The sequence below is a fragment of the Phoca vitulina genome, unplaced genomic scaffold (assembly GCF_004348235.1).
Source record: "Phoca vitulina isolate PV1807 unplaced genomic scaffold, GSC_HSeal_1.0 scaffold26, whole genome shotgun sequence".
Taxonomy (NCBI): domain Eukaryota; kingdom Metazoa; phylum Chordata; class Mammalia; order Carnivora; family Phocidae; genus Phoca; species Phoca vitulina.
Window position 1 is genome coordinate 21,566,728 of NW_022589729.1, and position 12,747 is coordinate 21,579,474.

At 38.0% G+C, this 12,747-nt stretch overlaps 1 protein-coding gene across 1 annotated transcript in view; it reads right to left on the reverse strand.

Annotated features, from left to right (window-relative positions):
• The window catches only part of PPP1R12B (protein phosphatase 1 regulatory subunit 12B), a 209,702-nt gene that overhangs the window by 195,874 nt on the left and 1,081 nt on the right, over positions 1 to 12,747 (reverse strand). The window lies entirely within an intron of this gene.

The window sequence follows — 12,747 nt, forward strand, 5'->3', positions numbered from 1 at the left end:
AAAAGAATATCAAGCAGAAACTGGATCATTTTATAAATAAAACATTTCATTATATTTTATTTCTGTTACATGCTTATGGCATTCTTTTAGCTTCTTTTTAGAACTCAGATTTCTCATTTGTAAAGTGACAGAGGTGGATCAGATGTCCTCTAATGTTCTTTTTGCTATAATGTCCTGAATTTGATAATCCTATAACAAAACAAATACATAATGGCTAGTCCTACAACTCTACTTTCAAGTGGCCCTATAATAGTCTTTTACCCCAGAGTTGGTCCCCAGAGCTGAAGCCATTACTGACTCTTATCACTGAGTCCAAAGAGAGCTGGTGAGCTTAAAAATCCACAGGAGAGATAGCAAATGATTAATGATTTGGAAATTGATCTTAAATTAAACGGATGGTCATGTTCATTAGATTAGAGGAGGCTAAGGACTGAATTACATAAGGCTGAGGACCAAGAGTTGATAATCTAAAAATATACAAAGGCAAATTACAGATAATGATCAATATCCTTTTTTCACTTTTACTATGAAGAGGATAATAGGAAATGGATTCAATGCTAAATGGGAGCAATATGAACCAGATTATATCTTTAAAACTATGAGTTTCCCAATAACTGCAAAATCCCTAAGGGCAGGGACTCTGCCATCGTTGTATCCCAGCATCTACTAAAAGATCTGGCATCTAGGAAGTACCCAGTAAATATCTGGCCAAAAACAATTAATAAAGGATCATTCAAATTTTTAAAGATCCAACCACAGAAGTGCATTATGAGAAGAACAGGAATTTTCTCTTTTCTTGATATTTAAAAAAATGAAGGTTAAGAGCCTTCTTAATAATAATTTAGATACTGACTAGAAACAGAGAGATAAAAATCATTATATTTTAAAATTATTCCCCTATAAAAACCCTTGAGCCTTGGTGATCCTGCTAAAGCACAAAAAGAACTGAAACAAGGCAAAGAAGTCTCTACTCTCACCTGAAAACGGATACCAATCAAAAATATGTTGCCTATTTTAAAAATCTACTAAGCACTTAAGAGTTCCAGCAGTAACATTCTCCTGATACTAGCCCAGTATGGCACTTGGTGAGACATGGGGAGGCCTTCTCACTTGGGTCTCTGTGCTGTAGGAGCTCTCCAACAGGTGAAGTGATTCTCAACAGATGGAACACAGCTCAGTCATCCTTCAAATCATTTTCCATTACCTCTGGTGATTTATAATGAGGTAAGTTATTCTTTTGACCTCATTTTTCATGCTATTTACTGTCAAAGGGAAACAATCTAAACATGGGGAGGAAAATCAATACAAGAGGCGTGATCATGTAACACATCCAAAAGACCCAAACACAATCTGCGTTGGCACTTTGCAGTCATATCTCATAGCTAGGCCAGGTGACTTAAAAAATAAGTAAATGAATAAAAACAGCTAACTAGGGGCGCCTGGGTGGCTCAGTCGTTAAGCATCTGCCTTCGGCTCAGGTCATGGTCCCAGGGTCCTGGGATCCAGCCCCACATCGGGCTCCCTGCTCGGCGGGAAGCCTGCTTCTCCCTCTCCCACTCCCCCTGCTTGTGTTCCCTCTCTAGCTGTCTCTCTCTCTCTGTCAAATGAATAAATAAAATCTTTAAAAAATAAAAAATAAATAAATAAAAAAACAAAAAAAAAAAACAGCTAACTAAGAAACCTGGCAAAAATGTTGCAGAGAAGCAAAAAGAAAGTAAACCTGTTTCCCATGAAATGCCCCATATAAATAAAACATAGTTCATAAAACCATATACTCTACTGTAAAATTCATGTTCAATTAGAAGGGCAGATCTCTCCTCCGCCTCCAAGAGCACAACACAAGGTCAGCCAACCCAACCTCCATATGAATATTCCAAATGTCACTTCCATTTTCTAAGATAAGCACATCATTTGCCTACAGTTGACTGCCCAAAACTGTTGCACTTGTAATGGGCACTCTTCTCTTCCTATCTTCTCCCTTATTAGGCCAGATGCCTATAAAGAAAGTCTCTCTCTCCTTGTACAGCCAATTTACTCTTTATTTTTTAGTTTTCTTTGGAGGATTTCAAGTTGTTTTTTTTTTAAGAATTATTTATCTTAGAGAGAGAGAGAGAGAGCCTGCATGTGTCGGAGGGGGTTAAAGGGGGAAGGAGAGAGAATCTCAAGCAGACTCCTCACTGAGTGCAGAGCCCAATACAGGTCTCAATCTTATGACCCTGAGATCATAACCTGAGCCAAAATCAAGAGTCTGATGCTAACTGACTGCACCACCCAGGCGCCCCTCAAGTTTTCTTTTATAACAAAGGTCAAGGGCTGGTGGTGATTTTAGGGGACAAGAAACCATATTACTGAACTGGAACTTTGAACACTATTTCAAAATAAGGGGAACTTCAGTTGAGAGTTAATGCAACTGATATGAAAAGGTAGTAGAGAAAGTTTACTCCATTATCATCATCACTGACAAGTATTTACACATGAAGGGTACTAATCTAACTTTGCTGAGTACCATGTCAAGCCTTCCAACAGTCAATATACTATACCTATATTAACTATTTTATTCAGTGTTCACAATTTACATTTTTTTAATTGATCACTGGTATCCCAGTTAAAAGGTCAACACAAGAAAATGTGATGATAATTATAAAAATGAATTAATTACCAAAATTCAGGTCTAGTCAAGACTGGCTTGAAACGTCAAAATTCTGTTAGGCCATCAATGCCATTAAACCACGTGAGAGATAACTAGATATTATATGCCTCCCAAGAGAAACATACACCACCACCTATGATGTATTCTTGTTAAAAAATTCAAATCTGAATCAGATCAAATCTCTAGATCTGATTACCAGTGTATAGAAAACACAGGAGACAAAGGAACATGTTAACACTATAAGCATGTAGTCAGCAAAATCCAGATTGTGGGAAACTACAGTACAAACAATCCTGTTTTTCAACAAATAAGATGCAGAGAAAAAAAGTGAGGAGCAAAGTATAAATTAAGAGAGTCTTAAGATACATATGAACCGGGTGCCTGGGTGGCTCAGTCGTTAAGCGTCTGCCTTCGGCTCAGGTCATGATCCCAGGGTCCTGGGATCGAGTCCCACATCGGGCTCCCTGTTCGGCGGGAAGCCTGCTTCTTCCTCTCCCACTCCCCCTGTTTGTGTTCCTGCTCTCGCTATCTCTCTCTCTGTCAAATAAATAAATAAAATCTTTAAAAAAAAAAAGATACATATGAACCAATGCAGACCCTACATGAATTCTAATTCAAATAAAGTAACTGTAAAAAAAAAAAAAAATCCATGAACCATCAGGGAAATTTAAACACTGCTGAATATTTTACAATTTTAAGGAGTAAGTGTTCAATATTTAAGTGTGATAATGTGATTGTAATTGTTTTTATTACATTTCCATCTTTTAGAAATACATACTGAAATATTTACAAATAAAAGTATGTTATACCTAGGACTGGCTGTAAAATAATCCAGTTTAGGGATGAGGAGAAAAGGACCATAAATGAAACAAAATTGGCCATGAGTTGGTAAGTTTTGAGAATTCATTTATACTACTCTCTTTACTTTTATACTTTATATTTTAAAATATTCTACAATAAAAAAGTTTTTAAAAAAATAAAAAGAAAGTGGGTCACTAGACCAAAAATTCATAAGTACCAGTCAGGTTTTATACCATAATATATCATGGATATTCAGAGCAGAGCAATGTAAAATACTTGCCCAAAATTGCAAGAGAATATGATTCCAAAAGATTGTCACGATATGACAATGTTTAGGATACTAAGTACAAAATCTCTAAATTCTTACACAAACCCATCCCATAACTACAACATACTACAATATGCATTAGAAACCACACGTAGATCAATTTTCACTATTAAGAACTAAGGATTCAGTTTTCCAATTACACTGACTCATGAAATGAATATGAGCTCATCGTTGCCTGATAAAACTTCAAGCCCCCCAAATTTACTCAGTTTGGTTACAATCTAAAATCCAAGATTTAAGAAACAATTTTTTATTTTATTTTTTTAAAGATTTTATTTTTAAGTAATTTCTACACCCGGTGTGGGGCTTGAAATTAACAACCCTGAGATCAAGAGTCACATGCTCTACCGAATGAGCCAGCCAGGCGCTCCTAAGAAACAGTTTTTTAAATTACACTTCAAAAGCAGGGGGGAAATCCCCAATACATTCAAAGCCTCCTGCCTCAAGTCAACAAACTGAGCAAGCTTCAAACGAGGTTTCAATTCCTTGCCCTATATAAAATTCTGGGTCAAGATCTTTAATCTGGATTTATTACTACTATGTTGAAACACTAAAGATTTATTAAAGATCCCAAACTTCCATCTTTATACCATCTTTAGGTATAAAGGTATAAATCCACAAGCATAGATCAAAACAAATACTGATGAATATAATACTTTCCCTCCAATCCCCAAGAGCCATGATGCTAAAATAGAAAATCACTACGTAGCCAATTTCCTATTATAAATGATAATGCTCTGGACAGCATTCCCAAAATTCTAGTTCATTTCTAAAATATATCAATTGCTAAGGAACAACAAGAAGCACAGAGTCAGGTATAGAGTAGACATTCAATAAATGAATGTAAAAGAATAAATGGCAGAAGAAACTGTTTATTGGTACTAACCTCCCAATCACTGCTCCCCTAAGGCTGCCCTCCAGTGACAGTGCTAATGAGTGGGAAATGGGCCAAACCAGAACTGGGAAATAAAATAATCTCGACTAGCTAATCAGTCCTTCAGTAATAGGACTATAACCTTTTTGCTTCCAGAGTCAAGTTTAATATTCTATAATATTCTTAACTCATAAATAATGAAACCATTTTCATTATTTTGAATTAGTCAAAAGCCAGCTTTTTAGGAGTCTTCCCATATATTTTGGGTCCTAATTTACATTTAGAATCATACTGACAGTAGATCTATTTTTTCCTTCCAAAAATCAACAGAAAGATTAACTTACCTTAATAAGAAAAAACTTCAAATAATCTTCACAAAAGCCCTCAAAAACATTTCAATTGAAACTGTTCTTTCCAAGGTTATAAATGACCAAGTCCAATAGGTTTTGTGTTTTTTTAGATCTTCTCCTCAATTGCCTTTTACATTATTGACCATCCATCCCTTGAAACGCCTCAATATCACTGTGCTGTCTTGGTTCTCCTCTGTATTAGTTTCCTGTTGCTGCTGCAACAAATTACCACAAAATCAGTAGCTTAAAACAGCACATATTTATTATCTTACAGCTCTGGAGATCAGAAGTCTGAACTCAGTCTCACTGTGCTAAAGTCAAATTTTTGGCAGGGCTTGCTCCTTGAGACTCTGTGGGGAGACTCCATTTTCTTGCCTTTTCCAGCCTCCAGAGGCTGCCTGCATTCCTTGGCTCACAGCCCCTTCCTCTGATCACTCCCGTCTCTTGCTTCTATCATCACATCTACCACTGACTCTGCTCTCCTGCCTGCCTCCTATCCCATGAAGACCCTTATGATTACCTTGGACTCCCCTGGATAATCCAAGATAATCTTCCCACTTCTAGACCCTAAACTTAATCATATCTGCAAAGTCCCTTTTACCATACAAGGTAACCTATTTACAGGTTCTGGGGATTAGGACGTGGACATCTTTGAGGGGGCATTTGCCAGCCTACCACATACTCCTACAGCTCTAATGGGAACTTCTGCATCCTCTGCCTACCACCTAATTGTGTTTTTTGTTCTTCTCTTTTATATTTTCTCCTCTCCTCCTCCACATTCATTGCTTCAACTCTCACCTTTATGTTAATATCCAACTCTCTCATTTTAAATATGAGGAACTGAAGCCTAGATAGGGAGGTGAGGATTTTTTTTTTTTTTTTTTTTTTTTAAAGATTTTATTTATTTATTTGATAGAGACACAGCGAGAGAGGGAACACAATCAGGGGGAGTGGGAGAGGGAGAAGCAGGCTTCCCGCTGAGCAGGGAGCCCGATGTGGGGCTCGATCCCAGGACCCTGGGACCATAACCCGAGCCGAAGGCAGACGCTTAACGACTGAGCCACCCAGGCGCCCCGGGAGGTGAGGATTAGCCTTGAATCATAGATGCCTACAGGATATTTCTACTTGGATGTTTTCAGAGCTCCTCGTCCAAAATTGGACTGACTCCTATATCCATCTGAATAACAAAATTCTTTCAGACTCACAGGCTAGAACTGTATTATACTTTCCTTTCTCATCTGCATTCTCTCAGCTGGTTCTTTCATCTGTGTCTTTCCATTCACTCTGAAATCCAAATACAGCTTCATATTCCTTAATGTTGCTTTGGTTGGGTTCACCTCCCTGCTCAAACCCACAAAATTCTTCTGCTAAGGACTCCATCAAACATTCTTGGTCTGCTGTTTGATGTTCAAAGTCTTCTAGGATGTTATCCTCACCCGTTCCCTAACCCTCCAAACGCATCCATTAGGATCCCCCCCTTGTGTCCCCTCTGCCTGCATACCATACTTCTTCCTATCTCTCTGCCCACACTGCTCCATCATCATAGACTGTCTTCCTTCGACCCTCCACTTAGGAGTGCATCTTTCCCTGTTATCATAGAAATTATCACTCTAAAAGTAATTGTTTTTTATTTATCTGTCTCCAAACCAGACTGTGAATTTCTTGAGGGCAGAAACTATACCTATCAACAAACATACACTTTAACACCGACTTACAATTATTAGGCACTCAATATTAGCAGTAAATTAACAATCTAATAAAACCTCTAACAAGGAAGATATATAGTAAAGCATATCCAAATGATGACATACTATTCAAACGTCAAAAACTTTACTTTCAAAGCATATTTAATGATATAAGAAAACAATTACAAGGAAAGTTAAGTGAAAAAATCAGGAGACAGTATATGATACCAACTTTGTAAATATGCAGCTAAACACATACATATGAACTCAATATAATGTTAAAAAAAAAAACCTGAAAGGAATACACTAAATTTTAGTAGCATATCTCTCTGAGTAGCCTGATTTTAAATTAATTTCAACTTTTTTTAATAATGTCATTTTCTAATCTTTTTTAGAATGAAAGGCAATTTAATTTGCAACGACGTGGATGGAACTGGAGGGTATTATGCTGAGCGAAATAAGTCAAACAGAGAAAGACATGTATCATATGACCTCATTGATATGAGGAATTCTTAATCTCAGGAAACAAACTGAGGGTTGCTGGAGTGGGGGGGGTGGGAGGGATGGGGTGACTGGGTGACAGACACTGGGGAGGGTATGTGCTCTGGTAAGCGCTGTGAATTGTGCATGACTGTTGAATCTCAGATCTGTACCTCTGAAACAAATAATGCAATATATGTTAAGAAAGAAAAAAAAAAAAAGAAGAATGTAGCAGGAGGGGAAATCGGAGGGGTAGACAAACCAGACGGACTTTGAAAAACAAACTGAGGGTTCTAGAGGGGAGGGGGGTGGGGGGATGGGTTAGCCTGGTGATGGGTATTAAGGAGGGCACGTTCTGCATGGAGCACTGGGTGTTATGCACAAACAATGAATCATGGAACACTATATCTAAAACTAATGATGTAAAGTATGGGGATTAACCTAACAATAAAAAAATTAAAAAAAAAAAAAGAATGAAAGGCAATTTAGTCTAGTTAAGAGGCAATATAAAGTTAAGAACGTGGACTCTCCAGTCAGACTGCCTGGACTTAAATAAATTCTAGCTCTGCCAGTTATTATCTGTGTGACCTTGAGCAGTGTCTCAGTTTCCCTATCTCTATAAAATCCAGACAATAATAAAAGTACCTCACTCATGAGTTGTTTTGAGTATTACACACAAGTTAATATATTAAAAGAACTTAGAAGAGTCCTTGGCTCAGAGTAAATACCACATAAGTGAGAGCTACAATTACTACTACTATAACTACTAAGGCTGCTGTTACTACTCTTCTTACTACTGTCATAAAAAACAACTTATCACGATGTAACCATGAGAACAGCTTAAATAAAATGATAATCCCGAGTACTGGTAAGGATGCAAAGCAACTAGAACTCATACGTTGCTAGGTGGAATGCAAAATGGTAGAGCCACTTTGGGAAACAGTTTGGCAGTTTCTTTTAAAGTTAAACATTCATTGGGGCGCTTGGGTGGCTCAGTGAGTTAAGCATCCAACTCAGGTCATGATCTCAGGGTCATGGGACGGAGCCCCGCCCCGGCTCTGCGCTCAGCGCAGTCTGCATGTCCCTCTCCCTCTGCTCCTCCCCCTGCTCTCTTGCTCGCTCTCAAGTAAATAAATAAAACCTTTAAAAAATATATGAAACACTCATTGCCACAGGACTCAGTTATCCCACTGCTAGGAATTTGACCAAAGTAAAATGAAACATGTTCACACAACAACGTGTACACAAATGTTTCTAGCAGCTTTATTCATTATTACCAAAAACTGGAAATAATCCAAATGTCCTTCAACTGGTGAATGGATAAACGAACTGTAGTACTTCCATATGCTGGAATACACTCAGCAATAAAGACCAGTGAGCTACTGACACATGCAACAAAATGGATGAATGTCAGTGCATTACAGCAAATGAAAGCAGCCAGATTCAAAAGGCTTCATGCTGTATGATTCATCTATATGGCATTGTGGTTATGGGAACAGAACATTGATGAATGGCTGCCAGGGGCTAGGGGTGGGAGGAGGAGTTGGCTACAAGGAGCACAAAGAAATCTTGGAGATAATGATAATATTCTATATGTTGATTGTGGTAGTGGCTACACAACTGCACGTATTTGTCACAACTCACAGAACCCTACGTGCAAAACAGGTGAATTTTACTGCGTATAAAGTATCCTTTTTTTTTAAGATTTTATTTATTTGACAGAGAGAGAGAAAGCAAGCACAAGCAAGGGGGAGCATGCGGAGGGAGATGGAGAAGCAGACTCCCCGCTGAGCAGGGAGCCTGATGCCGGGCTCGATCCCAGGACCCTGTGATCATGACCTGAGCCGAAGGCAGACGCTTAACCAACTAAGCCACCCAAGCATCCCTATAAAGTATACTTTAAAAATACTTAAAAATAAGCAAGCAATGACTTAATTTTAATTTACCAACAAGACCTGTCCAACCTTCTACCTTTAGCAGAATTATGCTTAAACCAAACACACTGACAGCTTGCCTATTTAAAAATACAGAGAAGATTCTATAAGCCCAAATGATAGTATACTGTTACTCTACAGGACTTTAAGAATGGGCAACAAAAATTTGGCTAGGGAACAAATAAAAGTAACTTGCATCTGTACTCAAAAACAAAACAAAACAAACAAAAAAACACCCCACCATAAAAATAAGCTTATTTTTCAAATCTGGCTTTGAGGTGCACTATGGCATGGAAACTTGGGACTAATACTCATAAGGCAAGGAGCCAGGTGCCCAACATAGTCTGATGCATCATATCAACCAATCTGAAGAGGCAAACTACTAAAATGACTCAGGATGACTGTTCTAGATTCACAATAATGAAGAAGCCAACAGGATTTTCTTAATCCCATATTGCCTTGGGTCCTGACACTGAGCAGAATTCATCAATATACACAGGGTAAGGCAAAGTCATTTCACAGGTGGAACTATAAGAGAAATAAGTTGGAATAAAACTTGGAATAAAAGAGAAAGGATTAAGAATACAAGTTTTAGGGGCACCTGGCTGGCTCAGTAGATGGAGCATGTGACTCTTGATCTCACGGTTATGGGTTTGAGGCCCACATTGGGCATAGAGATTACTTAAAAAAAAAAAAAAACTACAAAGAATACAAGTTTTATTTCACCACACCTATTGGCACATATACATACCATTTTGTACTGAACTGAACACACTATCATCCTAGTCGTCTTCTGTCTTACTCTGTCTCACTCTGAATATAAATTGCTCTGCCTTTCCTCCTTCCCTCATCTGTTTCTGTCTTCCAGAGAAGTAGATCATTTTAATCTCCCTGAAGCTACAGGGTCAGATGGAGGTAGCTGTATAATAACAGAAAATACGAGGAGTTGAATTTCCAGTCTGGGGTGTCCCTGAGGGTCCAAACTTGGACTCTGAGACCATTACAAAACTGACCTGACTTTCTGAGTCAAGTACAGAATCATCCTCATCTCTGTGTGGACTGACATTAGTATCCACTACACCCAACACAGATACAAGTGCCAATAGAACATATTTTGAAGAAATATGCAGGCATTCATTCTAACAAATCCCAGAAAATCTCCTTTCTGAAAGCAAGCACTTGCCTCTTACAGTAGACCAGTGATTTGGTAGATACAGTTTTAAGAGCCTGTATCTACACCTAGAGCACCCAAGATTTTAATACTAAGAACACCAAAATAGGTGATAACAATCAACCTTGCAAAATAAATAAATAAAAATAAAAGAAATTTCAAGAAGTACCACCCCACACAGAATTATTAACCCATACATCATGACTTATAGTGTATATTCACAAATGAAATGGGAATTCCTCTGTGAGCAAACAAATACTTTCAAGGGTTATATAATCAGAGTAATGCCTAATTTTCATTGATAACTCTGGGATACTAAGGGCATATACAATTTATTCACCCAAGTTGGGTTAGTCTACATCAGTTTCCAAGGCTTTCATCAGAGAAGGTCTAACCTTTGAGATATTTCTTACCTCAGTCTATTTCAAGTATTATTAATAGGCCCCCTGGAGCTTATCATTGACTCAAGCACCTCGTGGCCTAAGCAAAGTCTGCCAAGAAAGAAAGGTCTCTAAGTCAAAAGCAGCATCAAGGCACCACAACCTGAAGTGTAAATCATGTACTGTGACCTTGTTGGGGGGGAGGGAGGAGAAAAATCAACCGCCAATATCACCTGGGGGTTTCTTCCAACATGCCAAGATGGTAATTCACAGTTGGTCAAGAGGCCGTGGCCAAACAAAAGGGAGAAAGAAAGCAATTATCCTGATAATTCATACTGTGCTTATATAACAGACGGATATTTTAACGAAACAATTCAGATCATTGTACCACTCTCCATTTCACAGAAGGACAATCAGTCACAAAGTAAATTGTTCAGCTACTGGCCGCTCCAGGCTCACATTCTGAATATAACCTTTCACGTACCTTAAGAGTTCTTCAGAGCATGGAGAGACGTACTGTCACTCCACGGAAACTGACTTGTAAAAGAGTTCCTGAGCCAATAAAGGCCCCTTGTCTTGATTAAAACAAAGATAGTTTCTCAACAGAAGGTTTGTTTGGCTTCAAATCTTCAAGCAGCTTAATCTTTGGCTGAATTTGTCTAATACTGAGTATACCTATTCAATTCAACTCATTGCCAGGTCCATAAACAGGGACGAATGCCTATATTGCCTATGCTGGTGTCATTGTTGTTGTTAAAAACCTCATAGCTGTCATCTCCTTCCTCTCCTATTTCAAGAGATTACTGAATGTGAAGAGCATATAAAGTGAGAAGTTGTACTTCACAATCTGGGATGGTAGTTAAGATAGAAGGAAAGGCACCAAGAAGGTCAGTCTCAGAAGGGATCAGAAAAGTGGTTACCTTGTACGAAAACGAGATCTACCAGAGTGACCTCAAAGCAGGTGCTTTTCTCAGGGCATTATTAAAATATATACAGCAAGGACCAGATTCAGGTAGCACAGTCACCTTAGAAGAAACAGGGCTACTGAGTTGCACTAAGAAAACTGTGCTTTGATAGACTAGTGATTCAGTAAAGAAGCACATGGACCAGAAACTGGATTCTATTTCTCTATTATCTATGAACCCAAGAAATGGTTCCTTCCAGAAACCAGATCTCAATCCCCTTAACATCTCAAATATACTTGAAAAATAAATACTCACCTTCTCAAAGAGTCCAGAAACTTAAAATAATGAATATGGCCCTCTTAGCATCTGTCTTATTTATATTCAGCTCCTTATTAGGTGAGATATAAAGCTCTGGAATTTAAGTCTGAAAAATCTATGCCTAAGGGCAACTTGTTTCTTTTCTAATCTTGCACAAGTAACAATTTTCTAAGCTTCAGATTCCTCATCTGTAAAATGGGAATTACAACACTACTTGCCACACCTACTTCAAGAATCACTGCTGAGATTCACAAAGGGGAAGACAAACATAAGAATTTTTAAACAGCAAAGGACTATACAAATGTTGGTTGCTACCTTAGGTGGGGCACTATGATAAGCAGGAAAAAAAAAAAAACAGATACAAATAGGATGAAAAGAAGAGAAGGTTCTTCCATGTGAAAGAGAAGGGTTACAAACACGGTGAGGGATAATTTTAGGCTACTGGCTAATACATTCAGTGAAGTGGTATGACACAAAATGGAATTATTATTTAGAAGTGGATTCTCATGCCAACACATTCACTTTGTACACACAGAAGAAATGAAAAATAAGAAAGATTAGGAGTGGGTGTCCAGCTCTCAGCCCACCAAAATAACTGATGAAGTTCCATTCGGGGAGGGAGGGTGGAGTTAGTTTTGACAGTATATATTGAACATTACTGCATAAGTAAGAATACTCTTGCATAAGATGAGAGAAGTAAAAGTGTTATTACTAAGCACACCACTGTTAAGTTATCCACAACCCATATACTATAGCTATATATGGGGCATATGATATTTATAAAAAGCTTTAAGAAAAAAGAAAAAAAAAAGACTATCCCACAAGTATCAAATAAACGTAAGTGATTCAGTAGATTGGTTCTCCATAGGAA